Source organism: Crotalus tigris, unplaced genomic scaffold, assembly GCF_016545835.1.
Source record: "Crotalus tigris isolate CLP2741 ecotype Arizona unplaced genomic scaffold, ASM1654583v1 scf7180000017543.2237141, whole genome shotgun sequence".
Lineage (NCBI taxonomy): Eukaryota > Metazoa > Chordata > Lepidosauria > Squamata > Viperidae > Crotalus > Crotalus tigris.
The window spans coordinates 2157184-2163183 of NW_024096463.1; positions in this window are offsets into that span (position 1 = coordinate 2157184).

A 6000-nucleotide genomic window follows, 5' to 3' on the forward strand; every position below is an offset into this window, starting at 1 on the left:
CTTTAGCCCTCTCTCCCTGTTTCTCTCCTGATTGGGTCATAAATTAACTTCAGCATCCAACAATGCTAGACTCTTGAAGCAGTATCTTCTTCACTCAGTTGGGTCTGTTTTTAAAAGGGAGCTGGAGGAGAGGGGGCATATATAAAAATCTTCCCCTTCCCCATCCCTTTTTTGAGAAAATATCTGTAAGGTATGGAGAATCTCTGCTTGTAAAGGGAGGCAGATCTGGAGAAGAGGATAGAGCTATCAAGGGCTCACTGTGAATGCAACCCTGCTCTTAGGCCCAAGTGTTCATTACTACCTCAACAGCTCCAAAGCTTTTGACTAGTTGGCAAATGTTGTCTGCTAAATTTAAAAAAAAAAAAAAATTGGGCAGCCCTGCAGAGACCAACCTTTGAAATTCCTTCCTCTCCTTTTCCCAGCATGGAAAAAAGTAGGTTTTTTTCCCCCTTCTTGTCACGTGTTGGGTCTCTGCATGTGTGCATGCGTGTGCTTTCTTCTCAGAGAGTAATCAAGGTTGTGTACAGGAGTCCGTATATGTTCAGAAAGAGTATAGAGAAGAGCAACAAAGATGATCGGGGACTGGAGATTAAAACATATAAAGAACAGTTGCTGGAATTGGGTATGTCCAGTTTAAGGACAAGGGGGGACAGGATAGCAGCCTTCCAGTATCTCAGTTTTTAAGAAAAGACTGGGCAGCAATTTGTCTGAAATGGTATAGGGCAGTGATGGCAAACCTTTTAGAGACCGAGTGCCCATACTGCAACACAAAACCACTTATGTATCATCAGGTGCCGGGTGGGTATAGCCCATTGGGTGAGTGTGGCTCATTGGGTGAGTGTGGCCCATTGGGTGGGCATGGCTGCGGTGGTAATGGCAGACTGGGTGGGACTAAAAAGTTCAATCAATCAATTCCAACTTTGTGAGATTTTTTTTTTCCCCACAAGAACTTGAAATTGATTCATTGATTGAACCTTTTTTTTTTGCACACGGCGGCAGAGGCCTAAAGTTACAAGGTTTTATAAAACCCAGCTGAAGGCCTAGGACTGGGGCGACGGCACGTGTGCCTACAGAGAGGTCTCTGCATGCCACCTGTGGCATGCGTGCCGTAAGTTCGCCACCTGAGCAGGGAGTTGGACTAGATGACCTCTAAGGTCCCTTCCAACTTTATTATTATTATTATTAATAATAATAATAATCATCGCACAGTTCAGACTGGATTTGGCATTTTGTCTACCTATCGAGTCCTTACCCAGGACCTGGGATAGGAAGATGTGGAAGTTTGATGTTATTACAGATATCGTCGCAGGATGGAAGCAATTCCTAGTAAGGCCGCTTTTTGCAATTGATTAATGGCAAATTTGTCAATGGTGTTCAAGTGGCGCTCCAGTTCTTTTGGGATTACACCCAAGGCGTTTATTATTATTGGTACTGCCTTTCCTTGCCTTTGCCACAATCTTTCTATATCTATTTGTAGGTCTTTGTATTGTTGTTGTTGTTGTTATTATTATTATTATTATTTCAGGTCATGCTGGGTTGGTGCTTATGAGTTCTGGAAAACAAGAATGCCATCTTGACTTTTTTGACACTCCTGGCTGTCCAGAAAGCTGCATGGATGCAGTCATCAGACCCACGGCTGTCTGATTGGTACAGCCCTCTTTCAGAGACAACAAAGCCGATGAAACTACAAGTAGTCCTCGACTTACGACCACAATCGAGCCCAAAGTTTCCATTGCTAAGCAAAACAGTCTTTAAGTGAGTTTCGTCCCCTTTTACCACCTTCCCTGCCACCGTTGTTAAGTGAGGCACTGCAGTTGTTAAGTTAGTAACACGGTTGTTCAGTGAATCAGGCTTGCCCGTTGCCTTTGCTTGGCAGAAAGTCCCAAAAGGTGATCACGTGACCCCAGGATACGGCAACCCCTCACACATACATGCCAGTTGCCAAGCAACCAAAATGTAATCATGTGATTAAAGGGGATGCTGCAAAGGCAAGTGTGAGAGATGGTCAGAAGTCCCTTTTTTCACTGGTAACTTTGAGTGGTCACTAAACGAATGGTTGTAAATTGAGGACTAGCTGTAATTCAACCCCAAAGATTGAGCTCTTTGGAGAGGCGCCCCCACCTGGAGCAGCGTTTCCCCGAATTCGCTCTTCACCCCGTCCTCTCCTCTCTCTCTCCGGAGCGGCTCCTGGGACGGGCGACTCGTCTGCAGCGCAGGCTGCCTTTGCTCCGCTTCAGCCGGCCCGAGAAAGGAAGCTGGGCCGGGGAGAAAGGGCGGCTGTCCCCCCCCCCCCCGATCCCAGGCAAAGGCTGCCTAGCCGCGTCGCCCCCGCGCGCAATGCCTGTGGATGGCTGTGCGCCCCAGGCAGGCGCTTAGGAGGAAGAGGAAGTCAGCGCGCTTGGCAACCCCGCGGTTCTCCGGCCTAGCCCTGTGGGGCTGCTTTGGCGTAGCAAACTCGGCCAGGGCGCATCTCCGGAGCCCCCGACGCGCAGGCAAATTAGATAAAAAAAAAAAACCGGACCTTTCCTTTGAGTTTGTTTGTTTGTTCGTTCGTTCGTTTGTTTGAAGGAAGGAGGCCAATTAGATAAAAAAAAAACAGCTTTCCTTTTGAGTTTGCTTGTTTGAAGGAAGGAGGCCAATTAGATAAAAAACAGCTTTCCTTTGAGTTTGTTTGTTTATTTATTTACAGGCAACTCAAGGCAGCTGACAAGAAATAAAACCACAATAGGAAAGAACAATCAAGTGGAATGACTTGCCTCCAGAAGTTGTGGATGCTCCAACATTGGAAATTTTTAAGAAAAGACTGGACAACCATTTGTCTGAGATGGTGTCGGACAGGTTCTCCTGCTTGAGCAGGGGGCTGGACTAGAAGACCTCCAAGGTCCGTTCCAGCTCTATTCTATTCAAATGCTACCCGTACTAGAAAGCTGCTTGGAAAAGAATGTAGTTATCCTTCTGTATAGAAGTGTCAGTAAAGAAGAATACAGATAGTCCTCGACTTACAACAATTCACTTAGTGACCGTTTTTTTCAACGGCCCTGAAAAAAGTGATCTACGACCTTTTTTCACACTTACAACCTTGGCGGCATCCCCCCATGGTCACGTGATCAAAATTCAGACGTTTGGCAAGCGGTTCACATGATGGTTGCTGTGTCCCAGAGTCATGTGATCACCTTTTGCGATCTTCTGACAAGCAAAGTCAGTTGGGAACCCAGATTCCCTTAACAACTGCAGTAATTCACTTAACAACCATGACAAGTAATGTTGTAAAATGGGGCAAAACTCACTTGACCAATGACTCACTTAATAACAGAAATTTTAAGCTCAATTGTCATCGTAAGTTGAGGACTATCTGTATTTGTAATTCAGGGCTGAAATGAAGGGTCCTTGGTACTCTCTGAGTTTAGTTGTTTTATTGCAGACATTTAATTTCCCAAACTAGGTAACACCATCAGCACACTGATGATGTTACCTACTTTGGTTAACGAAACATTTGCAAGAAAACAACCTGTAAAGATGCTAAGAAAAAGACTCAGGCATTTCTTGAGCAGAGATTTGAAGCTGCTACAGAGCTGCTTGTCACAGCTTGAGACAGCTTGAGAGTCCCTGTGTGTTTATTGGTTTTTATATACTTTTTACATACATAGGCTTTACCATTAAATGCTGACATTTTACATTCATAAGTTTAACCATGAGATGCTGACATAAAGTTTCTTCATTGGAAAATTCCTTCATATAAGCAACTATTTTCTAGTAACATATTACCTGTTCAAAGACCAGGTAAAAACAAATACAGGGAGATGAAAAGCAGAAGGAACTAACAAAGACAGGAAGAGATAGGAAGGAACTTCAGCATATTATTTATTTAGGTAGGTGAGATATTAAGTCAAAAGGGGATGACCTGGCTGCTTCATTGGGACAAAGGGATCAAAAGGTTATGAGGTTTGTGGAAAGCATGGCAGTTTGCTGCGTGTGCAGTTTTCCCCACAACAACCAAGCTCAGAGAGCACCAAGGACCCCACGTAGAAATATACCAAGATTATTTTTAGTGAGAGATCAAGGTTTTACTGGGGGTAAATGGGATGCCAGGGAAACTACTGTTGAAGCAAGAAATGTGAACTGAAGTGCTTAATAAGTACCAGAATTCCTCCTGATTGAAAGACAACTGCAGGACAACTTTGGGGAACAATAAATTGATGGACAAGTGGGTGTTTATCGGTGTATGATGCCGCAGGTTTTCTTTCCGACTCCCGTTGAGATTTCAAAATATTTCGGATTATTGTGGGTACCAAACTCCAGCTGGTGCTAAATCTGATGTGGAAGTATCTGAACTCTTGAGCCCTTTCCCTCCTCTGGGTGTGTTTAAAAAGGCTTGAAGGCAGATGCTGTGAAAAACCCATTCAATTGGCCTGCCCTAGGATGCGGAGGAGGGGGGGGGAAACAAGGGCTAATCTCCAGCCTGAGAGCAGAGGCAGCCAGGAAGGGGGGGGAGCACGCAAGAACAATCCGAGAAGACCTTTGCACCACCCGCCCCGAAGTCTGGCTAAATCTTTAAGTCGCTTGTAAGATCTCTTTGCATTTTATACTATATTAGGGATCTTGTATGGCTGACTGCTCTTTCCCTGGGTGGTCTGGAGACAGAGTTAAAGATGGATTAACTCCAGTGATGGCTGGGCTTTGTATGTGGCCAGCCAGCCAAAAGAGAAGAAGCTGTAACCCCACTTTTCCCCCAGGCTCCCCATTGAAATGTCTCAGAAACTATTGGAAACTATCTCCCTCCTGTCGCTAACCTTCTCCTTCCCATGGTTCTGAACATCCTTGGCCTTTAAGAAAAGTTGCCTACAGCTTGGGAAATTGCGGCCCAAAGAAATCCATGATGTATCTTATGAGATAAACCAGTGGTTCTCAACCTTTCTAATGCCGTGACCCCATTATACAGTTCCCCATGTTGTGGTGACCCCCAAGTGGGTGTGGCCACCAATAAGAGGGAGTAGGACAGCTAGGGAAAAGGGAAAAAAATGGCGGACAGCGTGGTTTGGCGACCCCCATGAAATGGTCATTTGACCCCAAATGGGGTCCCGATCCACAGGTTGAGAACCACTGAGATAGACCAAGCCTTTAGAGCAGAGGTCCCCAACCTTTTGGGTATCGGGGACCGGTTCCACGGATAAAGGTTTTTCCATGGATCAGAGAGTTGTGGTTTTGTGTGCTGCCTGCATCCGAAAGATAGGGCTTTGCTTGTTTATACGGACCGGTTGCTGGCATTTCATGGCCCGGTAACGGTCCATGGACCGGGGATTGGGGACCCCTGCTTTGGAGTCCCAGATAGTTAGCGAGACTGTTGGAATGATGGGTTTAGATGCCTCCTATTATTTAATCTCTTCAGTTGATATTCAGGCAGGTAGCCTGCCCCAACAATAGAGTTAGTTCCGCTGTAGCTGCTGTCTTTTTTTTTTTTTAGGAAAGCGATACAGATAGTCCTCCACTTATTGAGCCCAAAATTTATGTTGCTAAGTGAAACAGTTGTTAAATGAATTAGAATAAAATAGAATAACTTTATTGTCACTTTAAATGTACACCAATCAGCATACATTAAAATGAAATTTCATTGCATTCAGCCCTCAAAGGATAACCGCCTCCAATTTACATTACATAAACATGACAAAAGATTATGCATATAGCCCAGGGGGTCTTCAACCTTGGCTCTTTTTTGACTCGGGGACTTCAACTCCCAGAATTCCTGAGCCAGTATGGCTAGCTCAGGAATTCTGGGAGTTGAAGTCCACGAGTCATAAAAGGGCCAAGTTTGAAGACCCCCTGGTCTAGCCACTTGTTGTAAAGCACAGATGGTGGAGGGCTGCAGTGATAGTTGTCCTTCTGGAACTCTGTCCCATCTCTAGAGCTCAGTCTGAGTGATAATCAAGCTCAGGAATTCTGGGAGTTGAAGTCCACAAGTCATAAAAGAGCCAAGGTTGCCTACCCCTGATATAGCCACATACC